Source organism: Castor canadensis, chromosome 15, assembly GCF_047511655.1.
Source record: "Castor canadensis chromosome 15, mCasCan1.hap1v2, whole genome shotgun sequence".
In the NCBI taxonomy this organism is placed as follows: domain Eukaryota; kingdom Metazoa; phylum Chordata; class Mammalia; order Rodentia; family Castoridae; genus Castor; species Castor canadensis.
In genome coordinates this window covers 91,955,277-91,975,534 of record NC_133400.1, presented here as the reverse complement: position 1 = coordinate 91,975,534, position 20,258 = coordinate 91,955,277, and positions in this window count along the sequence as shown.

The following is a 20,258-nucleotide window of genomic DNA, read 5'->3' as shown; positions in this document are numbered from 1 at the left end:
CCTGGTTGTGCTCCATTCCCCATTCATTGTACTGCCCACTGCAACTGCTCAGAGCCTTTGATTGGTAGCTGTGTACTACAGAAATCTGTTCTCAAATTTCAGTGATTTCTAATGCAGTTGGTGCTCCTTACTGACTTTAATGTGTTGGTTGCAGACGGATTGTAGAGCTTCAATGAAACACATTGTTTTTCTCAGACTAGAAGTCATGGCTTTTTATCCACATCTGCATGCCTTGTGTCCCTGCCACCTTCAGCCTGTCCTGCCCTTCCCCTTCCCCACCCTGTTCTCATGTGTGCCTCTCTCCCTGCTAAGCATCTAATGCATGATTGCTAGCATTTAATTACAAACTTCTCCAAGTCTCTATGGCTGACTCTCTCTTTGCTTTTTGATATGCACATAGTTACTTTCTCCAAATAAATGGTAAACTCCACAAAGATTTGGCCTTCACATCATAGCATCCAGTGGGGATGGTCCATACCAGAAAAGCCTAAGTACAGAGCAGAATTAAGAACTATTATATCAGCAAAGGAAAAAAAATGGGAATCATTTAATCCAATCCTTATAATTTTATCAACAAAAGAATTCACACTTGGGAATTCTGTGACTAGCCCAGGGTCATTCAGAATGGCAAAGACAGAATGGTTGAAACAGAACTTAGTTTTACAAATGTCCCCCAAACAGTGCCTATTTTTATTATGTACAAGTGTATAAACTACTCATCTACAAGTGTATAAATGATAAATACTGCTAGTCATTGACCACACTTGTTTTCCAAATTATTTCAACAAGTAAATGATATAGGATGAGTTCCCATCATTAAATACATGGTAAGAGCTTCATCTTCCTGGAGGGAAAAATGAAATTAAGAATGTTGCACTTATTTTTATCAGGATTCAGTACCATGTGCAAATGTTCATTCCTTCCTTCTAGTGTCTCTGGGCTAAAGATTGTATTAGTCATCTGACTGCAGAATGTCACTGAAGTGACATTCATACAGAGCAGTAACTGCAGGGAAGTGACTGAGAGATGACAGAGTTCATTGGTAGAGGAAAAGCTGGGTGCAAAGGAGCTAGTAAAACAGCAGATGCACATTTACCTAGAGAGCTGGTTAGAGTAAGCCAGCAACGGCAAGCAACTGCAAGTGCCCACACTGGTGGGGCGCTGTAACCCATCATCCTACATGACTGTAAGAAGCAGTTCTACCGACAGAGTTCAAGGGGAGGCTACACACTCTGCGGCCACCTTTGCTTCCTTATTATAATGTGGAAATGTTAGCTGGAGTCTGAAATAGCAGGGGAATTCTTCTCCCAGTGATGAGCTGGTACGTGTAAGGGACTGTGTTTTCTAAATAGCCTAACATAAATCCATTATTGAGCACTGGGTAAAAGCAAAATTACTTGAATAATATAAATAATATAAAAAATAATCAAGCTCTTCAAAAATCCAAATCACAGCAATTATTTATGCTACACCTGATTGGCCACCGATTGGGATGCCATGAAGGGAGGAAAGGTCTCCTGAGTCTGGAGACATTAGTAACACTGATATCCTTGAATTCTGAGCCTTCACATATATTTTTTTCTAAAAAATAGAGTCTATCTCACACTTTAGAATGAAAAATGCCTTCTGTAGAGTCCAAGACAGACTCATCATTTACCACTGAAAAAGATGATGTAGGTTTTTTTTACATATGTGTGTAAATTTATATCTCTTATTCTATATTTACATATAGTCAGCCCTTCACATCCATGGGTTTCTCATTCACGATTCAGCCAAATATGGATTATGTGCAACATGGTTAGGCCTATGATGCTTGCATCTGCACTAAACATACATATACATATATTTCTTGTCATTCTTCCATAAACAAAGCAACAACCATTTGCATAGTGTTTACCTTGTGCTAGGTATTAAAATAACTTAGAGATGATTCAGAATAGATGAACATAGAGTAGATGCATATTCTATGCTGCATTATTTTTTATTTCTTAAAACATTTTTATTAGTTGTACAGGAGTTTCATTGTGACATTTCCATATATGGTTATAATGCACCTTGGTAAAGCTCATCTCCACCATTGTCCTCCCTCATCCCTCTCCCCTCTACTTAAAATGATTTTGACAGGTTTCATTCATGACGACGTGGAGCACAGGAAGATACTTACTCTGTTACTGTAAGAATAAGTTGTACACTGTTTTGGGAAAGGGATGACAATTTCTATCAAAGCTAAAAATATACATGCCAAACATATTATTTTTCATTAAAAATATACATATTGAATCTTTATGGGATGATTACTTAGTCTCAGTTTGATGCTGGTCAAACACTTGTATATAGAATGGACTAAAAGTATGCTGTATTCATATGATGCATGATTACACAGCAATGAGAATGAATAACTTACATCCACATGCAATACTATAAATGAATCAACCATTGGAAAGCTAGTTCAGGCACAAAAGACTATGTTCTATGGATCTCATGACTTTAATATTTATATAAACTGTAAAAACTACAGAAATAGGCATATTGCTAAATGAAGAGTATATTCAGGAGCAAATGAGAATTCTTTGGAGTCATAATGTTTTATATATTTATCTGTGTGCATGATCCACAAAATGTTCAATTGGTAAAAATTCATTGATATTATATAGATAATCTTTTGCCTCTTTATGATTCAATTAAAAGCTTAAATATAATAATTCAGCAGAGGTAGGAATGAAAGGAGTGGGTTAATAGTGAAATAAATTTGATTAGATAGTTATAATTGTTGAAATGTGAGATGGATGTGTAAGATTTCAATGTATCCTGTATAAATTTGGAAATTTTCATAATAAAAAGATCAAGACAGGTAATACATTTTATAAAGAAAGAAAAGCATCACTCTTATCTGTAAATATGTTAGGGACCTAAAAATACCACAGAATTACATCTGGAAATGTCAACATATTTGAGCATAACATTCACTGATGTATCCCAAGTGCCTTGAACAATGTATAATTATAGTAGGCACTCAATAAATATTTGCTGAATGAAACGATGAGGGAATTTGGAAGCCATATAGTTAAGACAATTATGTATGGCAATAAGGCATAATAAGGATGACCTAGTTTAAAGATTAGTGTTGATCCAAAAACCTCATATATACTAGTGTCAATCTCCTCTACACAACTCACTTTGCATTTTCAGTTCACATCATTTTAAAATACTGTTGACTTTCTGTTTTATTGCCTCTAAATTAACTTTTTCTGTATATGTCAAATCTACTTAAGCCTACTTTTTTCTCTCAGTGTTTGAAAGTAAATATAAATATATCGTCTCAGGCACCCATTTTTTTTTCTCAGAGAAAAATCAAAGAAATAAGTCATGATAGAGAAACTGTCATTTATTTAAAAGTACTCTGTGGAATACCTTAATTGGGACCCTTGCAGTTATCTTCCAGCTTTTTATACTTCTGAGTTCATAACAACTGTAAAAATCATTTATAGTAACATAAAAAATCAACTTCAGAGCTGTCTTAGATAAACCTGACAGATTGGAAGGTTCCTTTGAAAACCATAATAGGAACTTCTAAGAGATGATGACTTGAAATACTTTAATCGTGTCTTGCTGGCAGTCCATGTTGCAGGCATAATTACAATTCATAATATGTTGAGAGTTACAAATATTATGATTTATTAATTTCTGGCTCCCTTACACTTTTTATTTTTCCTTTCCTCCTGCCATATCCTTTAGCAGAAGTGCTTCTTCTTACACAAAACCTTGCCATAAAATGCACACCTCTGTGTTAACTTGATGTAAATCAAGATCGTGACATTGAAACCTCACATGTTTTAAATAAGGAAAAAAATGGCTTTTAAAGAGAAACATTAAAAAGCTGAGTTCTGATCTTTTTTTCCAAAGACTTAGAAAATATATGCTTGCTTTTTGTCTGATGAATAGCACTTAAAAGAAGAAAGGCCTATGCACGATTACTTTGGAGTTACTTTTATTTCTGATGATAATGCACCTATTTTGAAAGAGCAGCAGGTTTAACTTCTGATGTTAAAGTTTTTGCTAGAAATTCTTGTAGAGAGCTGGCAAAAGAGATCAGGGAGCACAAAGGGAGAGATTACTGGCTAATGATACAAAATGTGGAGTGTAGCCATTTAAATGTAATTTATGATTTATCATTCTAAGTATGTAGGTTATGCAGTGTTACGCATATAAAGTACGTGTCATAAATAACACACCCTCCATATCACAATTACAGTGACTGCCATGAAACCAAGGCAGGATTTTATTCAGTGTTTTGTGGCTAACTCATGGTCCAATCTCTAGAATTTTTTACTACCCTGTCCTGGTTCAGGAATATCTGGGTTAGGACCAGAAATGAGGGCAGAGGAGATCCCGGAGCACATGTGGCTACCCCAGCCAAGCATTGTAAGATTCTTTGGCAAGTTTATTGCCTTTGACACCCTACCCACTTTCACAGAACACATCATTTCCCTAGCCTTTACTTTTTAACAATGCTTTTTCATGTATTCTGCTGTGTACGTGTCTTCTTTTCTTCTCATGTCACACTGTACACATGAAATTGTGCCATTTTACATGGAACATAGTGAGCAGAAGCATAACAAGAATTAGAAACCGGCAAACTGCGCATGGTGGTACATTCCCATGATCTGTACTTGGGAGGCTGAGGAAGGAGCAAGTTTGAGGCCAGCAAGTGGGCTACACAGGAAGACACTAGCTCAACAAAACAAAGCAGAAAAAGATTCAAAAGAATTAGAAATATGCCTCAACTGAGAATGAAGAGTGGTCTTTTTCTACATTTGAAATGACTCTTATTGCCTCAGAAACCTAATGCAGTAAGGCTAGAATACATAAACGGATGAATTATCTCAACAAAATGGGAGAGGTACATGAAATTGGGATGCAGGTCAGGAAGGCTCCTGCATTTTTGAGCAGGATGTAAAGAAGGTCAAATGGTCTCTGATTCATTTATTTTCTCTCTTACTTTTGAGAAATGATTTTTTTTTTCACTATTGTCAGTCTTCCTACTTATCTTACAGGCAATTTGGCTCTCTAATGAATATCAGGGATGATGTTATCCAACAAGGAAAGTGTTACCAAAAGAAGAAGGTATCAATTACATTTTAAAGGCATACTAAAATAGCTGTATTATTATTTTTTTTATCACTCCAAATGTCTCACAGATTCCCTGTGGATAATTTAGAAACCTACATGCTCCTGCCCAGAGAATTTCTTTTTAACCTTTGTTCTCTACATCCATTCATTTAGGAGGAGTTGGAGACAGTAATCATATGGAAGAAAGAAGGCAAGCCCTTCCATTTTCTTACTGTGAAATCTACCAGAGAAAGTTACTTGAACTCTATCCACCACTGAATTCTCATTTGAAAAGTACAAAGAGTATTACATAGTTTATGGGACTGAGTGAATTAAATGCATTAATGCATTTAAAATGTTTAGAAAATGACCTAGCACAATTATTTCTTAATAAATGTTTACTTTTACTATTGTTATTACTATATATTGCTGGTACTTTGATCTGAACTTTATATATTTTAAAATATTATAACATCTTGTACACTGTTTTTGTAATTCTAGAATATATATGATATGTAAATACTATATATATATATATATGTATATATATATGTATATATATATATATATATGACCTTAATAGATAAGTCTTAGAAGGACATAGCTACACTCAAAAACAAGAGGACAATGCCTGTGAATCAGAAATAGAGAAGCATGCTACATGGCTTATAGTAATTGGAACCATATTTGTGCATTCAGGTTCAAAGTTCAACTCCTTTGCATAATGCACAGGTCTGGCAAGGAACTGGCATTGAACTTTTTTTGAAAGGATAGCTGTTGACTGAGACTATCATGCATGTGTGTGATATCTGAAATATCTATGCTCAGTTTTCTGATTTTGCAGCCAAAAAATACGAGCATTTGGAAGAAAGAAAAGGCATAAATACTTATAAAAGGTTATAGGATTTGGGTCTGTACCATCTCTCTGTGCAGGCTGAAAGCCTGAGCTTCTATGAGAACTGAATCAGGGCCATACTTCTATTAAGTTGAGAAACATGGCTGACTGTCTAAAGTGGAAGCTTCACTACTATTGAGAAAGTATTCACACAAGATGGCATGCCAACAAAATGGCAATATAGATGAAAACTTCCAGACATGAGCCAGGATCAAAAATTTAATAGAAACATTAAATGTAGAGAAAAGAGACAAGAAATCTGAAAAAGATATTTGCAGGTTATATACAAAATATTCAGGTGAAAAAGGACATCCAATAAGAAGAGAAAACAATGGAAAAAACTGAGTGGAAACTTTAAGGAAAGAAAATTGGAAATGTGGAATTCTGTAGTAAAATAAAAACATTTTCAGACACCTAGGAAAAGATATTTTTCTGCTGAAAGTTCCTCAGGGAAAAATTAATAAGCATATCTTCCAATTGAAAAAATATGGAAAAATAAAATGCAAGAATCAATGGTGTGCAAGAAAATCAGGGAGAATTATTGAGCTATATTATCATTTAGTAATAAATGATGATTATTATGATGGTAATTGTATTTTAAAAACACATTTCAATTAAATCTGAGACAATAATAACCCACAGATGAGAACAGTAAGGTTCAGAGGAAAGATAAACCTTCTGTGGTCTTGCTGAAGAGGAGAAACTAATTTTAGAAATTTCTGGGAAAATAAATTAAAATTCAGTTGTAACTCCTAAATAAATAGAACTGGAACAGAATTAAAGAGAATTAATTCAATCAATCCAATGCCAATTAGGAAGGGAGAATGAATTTTTCAAAAGCGAAAGAAAACTAAGGGAAATAGAAATTTCAAAATCAAATAGAAAAATTGATCCTGACTACCAATAGTACAATAAAATTAATGTGGTTAAAAAACAAGGTCTGTTTGGTAAGGAAAATGACAGTCCCCTTAACAGTCCACTTTCTAATCCCTACAACCTACATATGGGATTAAGTTTAGGACATTGAGATGGGAGATTATCCTAGATTACCCAAATCAGCCCCAGGTAATCACACAAATTCTAACATCAGGGAATTTTCCATATCTGTGTCCATAGAAAGATGTGAGAATGAAAGAGTCAGAAAGATGCAGAGTGGCTGTTTTTGAAGATCAAAGGAGGGGCATGATTGTTCAAGTGATGTTTACAAACTGGACAAGGTGAGAAAGCCAATCCTCCACTGGAGGTTTCACATGGGAACACAGCTCTACCAACACCTTAACTATAGTCCTCTGAGAGCTCATTTGACCTCTGGCCTTTATAACTGCAAAATAGTAAATCTGTGTGGTTTTAAATCATTAAATTAGGAGTGATTTTTTTCTAGTAGTAATTGAAAATTAATGCAATCTTTCAGATTATATTCCTTTAAACCATTATTGCTCACTTCTAGGAACCTAGAAAACTAAGAGAAATGTATACAGACACACACACACACATACATACACACACACACACACACACACACCCCTATAATCCATACACAAAGATCACCACTCCAGGCATTTCTGTGTGCATGTGTAGTTTATGAAAACAATTTCATTTTGTTCAGTTTTCCAGCTTTCTTTTTAATAAGCATGAATATTTATCCACATCAATAAACACTACTACTAAATCAACTGTTGTGGTTGTATAATTTTCAAATGTATGAATTTAATACAGTTATTTAACAACATCCTAATTATAGGACACACATGGCTGTTTAATATTGTATGTTCTTGCAGCGATGTCGTGAGACGTCCTATAACATATTTCTTGCCTGCTTTGTTCCTGGTTTTTTTTTTTTAAATACTCATGGAAATTCTGGTCTAATGAGTATGAACTTTCCTACTTAAGAGTTTAATGATTTTTTATCATGCTGAAATATTCTACCTTAAGGTAGACAGGAAAAAAATAGAAGGGTTGAACCAATTTGAATTATAGGACATATACACATAAAAATGTCACAATGAAACGTCCTGTATAGCTCTCTTAAACAAACAAAAATGTCCTTTTCAAAAATGGAGAACAGGAAAAAAAAATGGAGAACAGGAAGGTAAAAACAGGTGCTGTCTGGGATCATTGGTAACCGTAGGAAGGGGGAGGATATAAGGAAAGGGTGAATATGGTATAAATATTATGTACTCATGTATGAAAATGGAAAAATGAGATTAGTTGAAACTATTCCAGGAATGCAGGGAGGAAGGATAAAGGAGAATGATGGAGGGGGTGAATTCAACTGTGATATATTGTAAGAACTTTTGTAAATGTCACAATGTACTCCCAGTACAACAATTATATGATTATAAACAGAAATATTCTACTTGTTTTCTCTCATCTTAGCTGTAGCTACATGCCAGAGGGAGTAAAGAAGAAAAAAAGAAAGAAAGAAGGAAAAAGATTAGAAAGTTGTGATATTTTGGAGTTCCTATCTCTCTCCTTCTATTTTGTTATTTTGACTTTGGAATCCTGATTGTGGTTGGAATATAGGATGCTGCTCCCAAGTACAAGGAGACCCAGTCCCACCAACCTGCTGTTCAACATGCTATGGAGAAGATCTTGCATGCTAACATTGTTGATTGCCTCAATTTGGACTGCTAGGCAAGGAATTCAGATCTCCATGGAAACAATAAATAAAATGAATTAAATAAATCAGTACATTATTAAATATGTCCCTCTTCTACTCAAATAATAATTTACCACTTGTCATAAAAATAAAGTTATGTAGGCATCATAGTCAGATCAATCTTTGTTTATAAGTAGATCTTGACCAAAGGACTTTATTTCTATAATCTATAGCCTCAGTTTTCTCATCTTTAAAATGTAGATAAAAGTATTTCTAGAGCTTTGTAATGGCAAATAACTGTCTTCCAAGAATTTGCCACAACCCTTCACATGTAGTAGGTAATCAATAAATTCTCTCATTATTTTGCAAAACTGTATCGACTGTCTCTTCCCTGCTTTAGTTGTTTAAATTATTGAGGGGATACTCACAAGATGGGCATTCTGGACCATTTGGGAAGTGGGCTACTTCTCCGATCTCCAGGCATCATTTGAGGGCTGGAGTGGCAACTATTATAAAGAATATTACTACAGAGCAGTGCTGCCATTGTTTCTTGAATTGCATGTGGAAGGAGACAATATTTTTGTTTGAAATAGCTCTCTCTCCCTCCAAAAGCCTCAGCACACCACAGATTTGGATAAGGTAGTGGCCATAATCCTGGAGACTATGAAATTATTCTGGTGGGTATAGCCTTCAGACTGCAGAGTCTATACTAAAAAAGCAATGATAGTGGACCTTAGTCTCAACTCTCTGGACATTCAGCAACATCCTCCTTTTCATCCAAATAGCATAACACTTTTAGCTTTGACCCTGAAAAATCATGCTGATAATCACCTCTGCAAATACTAAAGGATGCTTTCAGGTCTGCCAGGCATTTTATTGGATGATATGCGGTACTGTCTAGGAGGTACATGGAGATCTGGCTAAGGAAATGAGATTGTCAGCAGTACTATGGTTTCAGTGTGTCCCCCAAGGGTTCGTGTGTTGTAAGCTTGGCTATTAGTGTGGTGACTTTAGGAGGTGCTGAGACGTGTAAGGGGTCAGGGCTTACAAAGAGGTAGGTCATTAAGAGTTCTGTCCTCAGAAAGAGTTCTGTCCTCAGAAAGAAGTAATATAGTTCTAATCGGACCAAGTCAGTTCTCATGAGATGTTATTATACAAGAGCGATGCTAGTACCTTCTTACTCTCTGGCTTCCTGTCTTGTCATGTGGTCTCTCCTACTTGTACACATTCCCACAGTGATGCCATCTTCTATTACACCCTCACTAGAGGTAAAACTGACAGAACCACCCATCTTGGACTTTCAGCCTTCAAATCTGAGCTAAATAAACATTTTTAAAATAAAATACCCTGCCTCAGCTACGTTATTATATCAATGGGAAACATATTATTATAAATTGATACCCAGCATTGGTATTTTATGACACCTGATTTATTCCAACATGATACTCAATACAGGCCACAATTTCTTCATGTCTTTTTATGTGGAAGGATGTTCTACAGTGAAACACAAGATTTGGGGCTCAGACACAAGAAACAACTTTGGTTATCATTTTTCTCACTTTGAGCTAGTTCATCCTTCAAAGCCCTTTCAAATCGATCATGTCATTGACCATCCTAATCCTGTCATGCATGCTTTCATATTGTTCTCATTTTAGATGTCAGAAACTGAGGGCCAGATAGGCTAGACCAAGGTACCTGACTAAGTTACCTATTTGAAAATCAAAATGGAGTATGATTTGAATGGATTGTGAACCAACGTCCACCTTTACCTCTCATTCATCCTTAAGACTGAAGAGAGATTTAAGGTTTCTAATGCAGAGCCCAAAACAAGAAACTGAGGTTTTAAAAAAGTAGTGTAAATCTTGTGCCCTCAAATACAAGCAGACACATTCTTATGCAACAGAAGAACAGTGGTGATCATGTTGCTAAGACCCTGATTCACTATTGTGTTCTTCAACACTGAAAAATGTAGATTGGACATGTTTAAAATTATTATTGTTCAGTAAAGTGCTCCAATATGTCTCCAAGTAGTATTTGTCTCAAACAATTTTGCAGAATTCGTCATTCATTACAGTATTTCCATATGAATATTATTTCTGAATTTCAAGTAAAAGAACCCATATAATACTCCCTTCAGTTACCACAAAATAGCTCCTGCTGGTAGAGTTTTGGATGTGGGAGGAGTGTCCATTCTGGACATATCAACTGTATGTGCACAGGAGTAATGTGTGTGTTTGTGTGTGTGTGTGTGTGTTTGTGTGTGTGTACGTGTATAAATAGAGGCTTGTGTAAGGTCCCTGGACATATGAGTAAAGTTGTACTAGAATAAAAAGCTAGGTTTGTTCCTGTCGCAGGAGGGTGGAAGTGAAAGCGTTTTCACGATCTCCAACAAGTGGCAGGGCTAGAGATGACAGATTGCCAAACAGGGAAAGCAGGGGAGTAGAGTTCAGATGCTCAGGAGATAGGCTAAGATGCCTGTTTGTAAACAAAGGGCACTCAGAGACCAGGAGTTGGCAAGCTGAAAGACTGCCTCTTGCTTCAGAAATCTGTCTGAATTGCTCTGAGGAATGCTAACAGCAAGCCCAGATTTTAGTATATGAAAACTGATCCATTTATTAATTTTTTCCTTCCCAAAGGATTGTTTTGGTTTTTAAAAATGTGAAAACTAGCCATTCCAAGAAATATTAATGATACTTTGCTGAATAACTGTCCATAGCTATTGCAATACCAGATAGAATGTCAACTTCAACGTGAATTTGATTAAATGTGACTTGCACAGACATTTTTTACAAAAGTATTTTGCTCCCCTAGTAACATGAAAGGAGCAAAAATAGTTAAAATTTATATTTCATTTCTCTTTGTACTTAATTTTACCTCAGAACTCACAGAGATTAAGCTCTGAAAAATGTGAAATGTGATAAAGAGATTTCTATAAGCTATCTTTTCCAAAGTTTCTTTTGTGAGAAATGGTGATTATCTTTGCAAAACTGGCAAAATGAAATCAGGACTGCATCAATATTGAAACAAAATGGTTGTTTATTTTATTTATGTTGGAGTTGTGTGTTAAGCTATATTTTTAAAAAGCAAATTCATTGCAAAGAGAGTTGCTCATGGTTAAGAAAGAAGTAAGCACTAAGTTGAAAAAAAGTTCTCAATTTTATGAGAATAAATATATATATATGTATATATGTATGTATAAAATTCCTAATAGAGTCAGTTAAATTTTCTCCTCTAGGGAGAATGATAGCTATGGCCCTATTTACACCAATGGCTTAAAAAGAGATCCTAGAAGCTGCAAATTATCTAGCAACAATTCCCTACAAGGTTAAAATCTAACAAGTTTTTGCCAACCAATCAATTATTTGATTTAATGTGATAGCAATGAAACAACTTGGTAACTTAGTGAATGTGATGTTTTGAGTAAAATATTTATTTTAAAAGAAACAATGCTTTAATCCTTGCAATCAATCTCCAGATGCTTCTCTGACATGTCTTTAGAAGAAATTTCTAGAAGCCTTATGGTCAAGTAGCATGAACACTTGAAGATTTTTTTATATAAATTTCCAGGTTAGCAATTAGAATCATGGAGAATGTGTCTGCTTAGCACATTGCAAGTACTTAATAAATATTTGATGCATCAATGAATGCATGCTAATGACAGTGAACTTGTAAAACTCATTTAAAATCGGTTTGACTTAGAGAATTTGAATTTACCACAATCCCCAGACTTGCCCATAGCTGACAATGAGCAAGGCTTATCTTGCCAGTCACCTCCTGTCCCAACCACAGAACACAAGGACCTGAACGAAGCCCAGGACTTTTTCCCAACTTCTCAGGTTGGCTCCCCCTGAGGAATCTCCCACCCCAGAAAGTGCTAAAGTCATTTGCTCTTTCATGAGTCTGTCTGGGAAACAGAATCTTTCACCCACTCCTCTAAGAATGATCTTTTAGTTGGAAAAGATCTTTAACCTTTTAATGCAAAGCACTGTAAGTACAAAGGCTGAGACAGAATTCCCTAGAAGATATTAACTTACACAAATAGACACAATTTAAATAATTTTCTCTGAAACATGGGGTGTTGAGCCCCCATACACTGCCTTCCCATGGTTATAAAAGGGAATAGAGAAAAACAAGAAGACACTGTTAGCTGAACATGCCAGTTGTGGTTCTAATATCTGCTTTCTTGGAATGGCCTAATGCCCTCTTCTGCAGAATCTGGGCTTGGGAATCATGATATTCACATGGCTTCTGGGGTTTTGCACAATGCAAGCTTATCTTTATGGCTGTGGGAGGTCATTAAAAACTGTATTTCAATGAGGAGGAAAAAAAAGAATCCTCCAAACGCAGGACATTTCATCCATGATGAAATCTTCCCTGTTGATTCCCTATTCATTTTTTTTATGCCAGGTACAAAATGAAAATAATTTCAGAAACTCCCTTAGGACTATCTATGATATATTTTAATTAGACAACCTGCTTCTGTCTCATTGCTTTGTCAGACTTTTCTAGCCTTGTTTGAAAATATTTGTTTACCTGAGAGAGGGAGAGAAGTGAAGAGAGATTAAAAGATTGAGATGAAGTTTGATGATGAGGATTCTAGTTGGTATTGTACTAGTTCCTGTTGGATTCACCAAAAGTTCATTCCTAAAGCTGCTCTAGAATACTTTTCAGGGTGCTGGTGGCTAAGCTTACTAAAAGAACACAGAGAGAAAGAATCTGGGTGAGGGAACCAAGGAGACCTCGATGTGAGTTCTGGCTCTACAACTTGTTGCTCATCTAATATTTAACTTCATAATCCTCACCTTCCCTATCTGGCAACAGAATAGCAACATGTGTTTCACAAAGGTTTGAAATAACTGGTACCTATAGTATCACGTAATATCTGTCGTTAGTAACATTGCTGCATTAATGCTTTTGAATTACCCTTTTTACTTCATATTGTTCCTTAATGTTGTTTACTTATTTTATATCTTTTTCTCATTTAATGTTCACAATTCCTGAAGAAAGGCAAGAACAAGATGTCTTTATCCCCCATGTTAAAGATAAGTAACTGGAACTTAAAGCATTAACAGTAAAACTACTGATTTAAAATGAGCTTGTTTAATGAAGACCCAAAACTAAAATAACACACTAGAAAAATCAGAAAAAGTCCAAGAACAGTGATCAACAAAAGAAGTATTAAATAGTCAGGAATTATGTGATTTAAAAATTCCACGCTTTTCATTAATTAGAAAAAGCTAAATTCAAATAATAAGTCTTATCCTATTAAGTTATTTTAAAATGGAAAACATAAAAGAGAATTAAAGTGCTGAAGGATTTTTCAGTGTAATTTGGCAATAGTAAAAACAAAATCAAGCATAGTTATGCCTTTCACACTAACTATATTAATTCTAGTCATATCTTCAGAAGAAAATTTAAAAGATGTATCCCAATTTACATACAACGTTTCCAGGGTTGGGCCATAGCTCAGCAGTACAGCACTTGCCCTGGATGTGTGAGGACTTGGCTTGATCTCCAGAAGAGCAAAAAAAAGTTTCTTACAGAATTATATAAATACCAGGAAATAATTTCTTTCCTTACCTAAAAGAAGAAAATTATTTAGTAGTTTAGAGTATTTTGGTTGCTTAGTATTCTATCACACTATTAAAAGGCAACATGGTGTATTCAAAGAATACTTAAGGACACAGAAATACAGTTTTCATATTAAGTAAAATATGTAAGATAATAATTACATAAGTGAGGAGTCTCAATTTTATTTAAATATAAATGTATACACGTAATACACATAAATACATGAATAGAGAAATGTACCAGAATATTAACAGTGTTTTTCTTTTTAATTTTCCTTATGACTTCAATAATCTCAAATTGATCACAATGCAAATATGTTTGCTTTTATAGTAAAAAAATAAATCCTAAGAAAAGAAGGAAGAGAGATTTTTTTTTTAAATAAATGACCCTTAGAAGAACATACCACTAATTGTCAGGAGACCTGAGATAAGAAGTCACATTTCCTAGTGACCAGGGCTCTTATTTACCTGTATTTAATAATGACAGTCACTCAAACTTCAAACTTTTTTTTAATCAAAATTGACATCACTGAACGTGTGGGATGTTTCTCTACCTTCATTTTTAGTCATCTCTGTCTTTCAAATAAGGTATATCCAAGGTTACATATTCCTGAACTGATAACCTGACTTCTTCTTTAAAATAATATTTGAAGCCTCAGTTCTTATTAAGGGGTTGTGAAAATTACTTTGCATTTGATGTTGGCACACTAAAAGCATTTAGTGTTTGCCAACGTTGACCTGACTCTTCTAAAACAAGTCATCACTCCAAATTACATTGATGATAAATTTGTATAAGTTCATCATGGTAGAGCATCCATGGAAGTGCAGACATTTATCTCAAGAAAATAGTAAATGAATAACCAGATTCTGAGGATATCATAGTGAGATGAGAGTTCAGAGTTCCTTCTTCAGCACTAGTCCTGCCTGGCTTTGTCATATCTTGATGGTAAAAACAACACTGCAAGTTCATTAAATCTCCTTTCATAATTTTTCTTCCTAGGTACACAAAATCAGCTTCTTTGACTCCCTGTGGTTAAAAACGTTTCTGTGAGCAGATTGCACATGCTACTCACTGGCTGAGGAATTTCCTCATCTCCTCTTTCCTCCAGTAATGACCATGGAGGCTCGTGTTGAGCACAGAGACCAGGTAAACATTGAAACAGTGATTCACATCTCAGATTCATGTTCTGGCCAGCTACCTACACCTATTGCAGAGGCCCTCTGAGCAAGAAATAAACATTAGCTATAAGATGTCAAGAGGAGCTTATTTTTACAGTGTAACTTAGTTCAATTTGAAAAAATGTATTCTACAAAGTATTTTCCTTTCTGGAGAACATAGTGTTATATCTGTACAACAGTACTGACCTATGCAGTCACTTACAAAATGTGCTTCTCAAAGTTCTCAGAGAGATGGATGTAGTACTAATAGGAGATATGGACCAGAGGAAGTGGTGTAGTCCTCCCTATTCCTTGCCATTTCCATTAAATGCACTTGCCTCTACCTGTTTTGAAAATTAGTCTTCCAAACAAGATCTTGCTTGGAGAAAGACTTTTTCTGAAAGCAAAGAAACAGAAGTTAAAAAAACATCAGGTTAAATAATACTAGATACTTCTTCCAGCTGCGGAATTTACTCTATGACTAATTTCAAGGATAACTGCTGAATAAATAGTATAAGCTTCTGCCAAAGAGTCCAGATAAGTTGGGATATTCCCTGTCTTGCATTACAACTGCTGGCTTGCTGCACTGTGTAATATCCAATAGGGTCTCCACAAAAGAGAGAACACCCTTTTGTATATAAAGCTGGACTCACTGACATTCATTGAATGATTACAAACTAGAGGGTCAAGGAAGGGTGGGATGAGAATTCACTTAGTTTGAGTAATTGTTTGTTTAGTCTAATGTGTGCTCCTGGCTGGAAGGACTCTGATGGTACAGGGATTCACTACCAGTGTAGGGAAACTGCCAGTTCTATAACTAGGCTGCCTTTTTGATGAGAGAAGGGGAATTAGTGTGTGCTATTTAGTCTTCTTACAAAACTGCTGTTGACTCAACCTGATATTCTTCTGTGAAATCCATCTGGAATGTTTACAAAAGAAACATGCTCTTAACTGAGTTATTAATGAAAAGGCAGATTGACACCATTACGGTAATAGGATTTATTACAAAGTGTGGCAATGCTGTTCTCACAGAGCTTTGGCTGTCTGAAGGTTAAATATGCATGCGCGTGCTCACTGATTGTATGGCAGCAGTCTATAATTCTTTCCTATTAGGCAATTTAAGCATTCTGTTCTCACTTCAGCCAATGCTTAAGAAAACCCTAAAGGATGCCAGCTATCGACTTTAATCAGCCATCAGAGCTTGACCTAATAAAAAATGGCTTCCAGGCCATGCATAATTAAATGGGCATTTAGAAGCTAAAAATGCTTGTATTTTCCATGGGAAATGCAATTTTCTGTATTATTATAGTGATAGAAATGTAAAATTCTGAATTTTGTAGCTGATAAAGACACTAATATACATGCCCTTGAAGTGAACAAGTGGAAGGGAATTAATTTTTAATAACCTCAAAATTTCCTGTGTCTGATGAATTCAAAATAAATTCAAGCCTTCTTTTGTAGAAAGGAAAAAATTAAATGTTATTTTTCACAATAGGAGTAGGTGGCTACATTTGCTTATACTTCAGGTTAAAAGAGTTGATAAATGAATAGCAAGAAGCCGAAATGACTAGCAATGCAACTTGAATAAAAACATATGCTCTTTTTGTCTCGCAGGGTTAAATTTGGTGAGAAAGAGAGAGTGACTATTGAGTAATTTCATTCAGAGTAAATATAGCACCTGATCCTCATTCACAGAGAAACATAGAGGGTAAAATAGTTAAACATTTAAACCCTAGGTGGCTGCAATACCCAGGGGACATATAATAGTGTAACACAGGAATAACTCTTATTCAGCAGGGTCAACTTTCCCAGTGGCATTTCCCCTGAAAGATATTCCTCCTTCCCCAAAGACAAGCTACATAAACCTCGCTTTCTTGCAATGCTCAGTTAATGATGGTGAAAGTGGGAGGCATTTTGAGGTGCACAGAATGGGCAGGTGACCCTTTCTGCATTTAAGCATTTATAGAACAATAGGAATAAAACTAGAGCCTACAGGAAGAGTATCCACACATTTGCCCATGGATCAATTGTCTATTAGATCCTGGGTAGCAAAGTGGGCAACAGAACAGAAATTATAAATTCAGAATTGATAAATTTAAAAGGCCTTGTGGTATTGGGAGCTAAAAGAAAAATAAAATCACAGTCAGGTTCTAGTGGAACCCATAATATCTCAGGACCCCCTGCTTCCAGAAAGAACAGAGCTGATAAACTAATCTTGCCAATTATTGATCTGTGGAAACACTGGTCTAGATTGCCCAAGATTAAAAAAAAAAAACCCCAAATCTCCATTTTATATTGGTGTGTTTTGAAAATGGTACAAATGAGTCACATTTTTAAGTAAAGTGTGTGTGGGGTGGGGGTGAGAGATGTCTTTCTGACATATTTAGCCTGATATACTCCCAGCCCCCAATTTGTGTTCTCTTGGTCTGAAATATAAAGACATAAAGAAAAGCAATGTGAAAAGGTTAGTTTGTTGTGCTGCTGTAACAGAATATCTGAAGCTGGGTAATTTATGAAGAACAAAAATGTATTTCTTACAGTTCCAGAGGCTGAAAGTTCAAGATTATGGCTTTATTGTCTGGTGTCTGGTGAGGGCTGCATCCTCTTGTAGGGGTGGGGAGAGAATATTGAGATTTCAGGTGGCCAAAGGTGTAAGGGTAAGAGATGACAAACTTCCTCAGTCAAATCCTTTTATAAGTATACTAATCCCATTCATATGGGTGGAGCTGTCATGACTCTATGGCTCCCCAAGGGTCACATTTACCAATACTATTTCATTGGGAATTAAATTTCAGCACAAATTTCAAAGGGACAAAAACATTCAAACCAGAGCACAGAAGTCTTTGCAATTGTCATAAAGAGAAAGAAAACTAATTCTATGAAAATGGCACATTACAGTACCAGGTAATTTTTAGACTGATGAAGAAGGAAGAACCAATAGAATTAAGACATTATCATTTCCCATGGCCACATCTGGCCATGGTGCCACCAGGACCCCAGTAAGGAAAACATATAATAACTTTAGGCTGGCACAGCACAACGTTTTGTTTGTCATTACATGTAAATACATAAAGATTATAAATAATTTATGGCTCCCAAAACAAAATTTTGGATTGAAAAACCTCAAACAGACCTTTCTATTGACCTCAAAGAACCATGAATTAATGGCAAAAGTAACTAGATTTATTTTTACTGACAGGAATACAATCCAGTTAAAAACCCAATAGAAAACTGCAGCCAAGGCTTGGTGTCTCAAGTCGGGGACCGCTCAGATAAGAGCCACGGCACATGGGACTCTCAGTAACTAAAGCTGCATCTGCCTGAGTTTTCCAAACACTTCATGTTCAGGGAAAGACTGTTAAGATTGTTTAGAAACAATGAGAAACGCCAGGATAGCACTTCTATGTCATCTTGTTGATGACTGTGTGGCTAGTGTCTAGCTCTGTGGAATAAGTAATGAATGTAGATATCAGCATCCAGATGCAATGTGAAGCCATTGCAACACAGCTGAAGGAAGAGCAGTGGGAAGAATGAATAGAAGGGTGATGGAGCCAGGTAAAGAGAGAAAATTTGGTGGATAGTAAAGATCAACATGCAAATCCTTTGAAGGTGGACAATAGAAAAGAAGGTTAACAGCTAGAGCTGGGTTGGGTCAAGGGAGGGAGGATTTGCTTTAAGATATTGTGTGTATGTACAGGAATGACTATCAAGAGGAAGAAAGGAAGGAGAATCATTGCTGAACTGCACACCTGAAACAATGAGAAGTTATGGTCTTTTCTGCCACATTGAAGCCTGAGGACTGACCTCTCATAGGATGAAGGATATCACATCCTTTTCATATGAAAGGGATCCTCATAGAAAGATGAGGAGGTCCTTATGTGACTATTTCTATTTTGGGATAAAAAGGGGTGCTTTGAGTTCCTGGGATCGGAGGGAAAGGCTTACAACATAGCTTTTTGGAAAAACAATTCATTAAGTACTTGATATGTGTGGTATTTCTTTGGGTGGTCTGCCAAGATCTTATTTTCTTTCATCTAGAAACATCTAACTTTGTCAGTGGCCTTTCAATATCTCATTATGTTAGACTGTTCACAGTGTAATCACACCTGGAAGAATTTTTAACTCGGATTTTCGAGGCCAACTGCAAGACTTTATTCAGAATATTAAAGGATTTTCTTTATGCCTTCAAAAAGGAGGGTCAAACTGACTGATCTTTAATAAATTTGAGATTTGTGTATAAAGACACTTGACCCTGCTGCAGACATTGAAGCTCCAAGGTAAGCTTTGGTCAGCGGACAAGTTGCTCACCTTACAACTGGTGAGCTGAGCCAACTTCAGATCAGGTCTTCTCAGTGAAGGTGGAGAAGCTTGTCCTTCGAGGAGCGCTGATGGTCTTTACCACTGGCATCTGTCAGTCTCGGCCATAAAGACCTATGGGCAAGCAGCAATAGCATTCTCTTTCCCAGTTTCTATAAACCTATGTAAGATAACCCTTTTTATTTAATAAACAGGTAATGTGATTAAAAAAAGAGTGGACTTTGAAATATCATAATCCTATCTTACCTGCACCACCTATGACCACAAACCTTAAACATGTTAACTATTCTTTTTGAACCAATGATCTTGTGGAAGGGATTAATGTATAAGCATTGATCCCGACTAGGTATTTGCAAGTAGTATTTTTATCTTATTGGTATCAACTTATCTATCAATGGAAAATTGGTAAATTAAAAAATTTTTAACTTAATATTAAAAAAAATTCAGAATCTCACCATGAACATGTTTCAAAAATGAAAGTAATTCATGAGTTAATTTGAAGGAATCAAATATTATATTTTCAGTAGAGAATAAACCAAATGCATAAGGCTTCCTTCTCCAACAGCATGTGTCCTCAACACATACCATTGCTTACCTTTTCTCGCTTTGC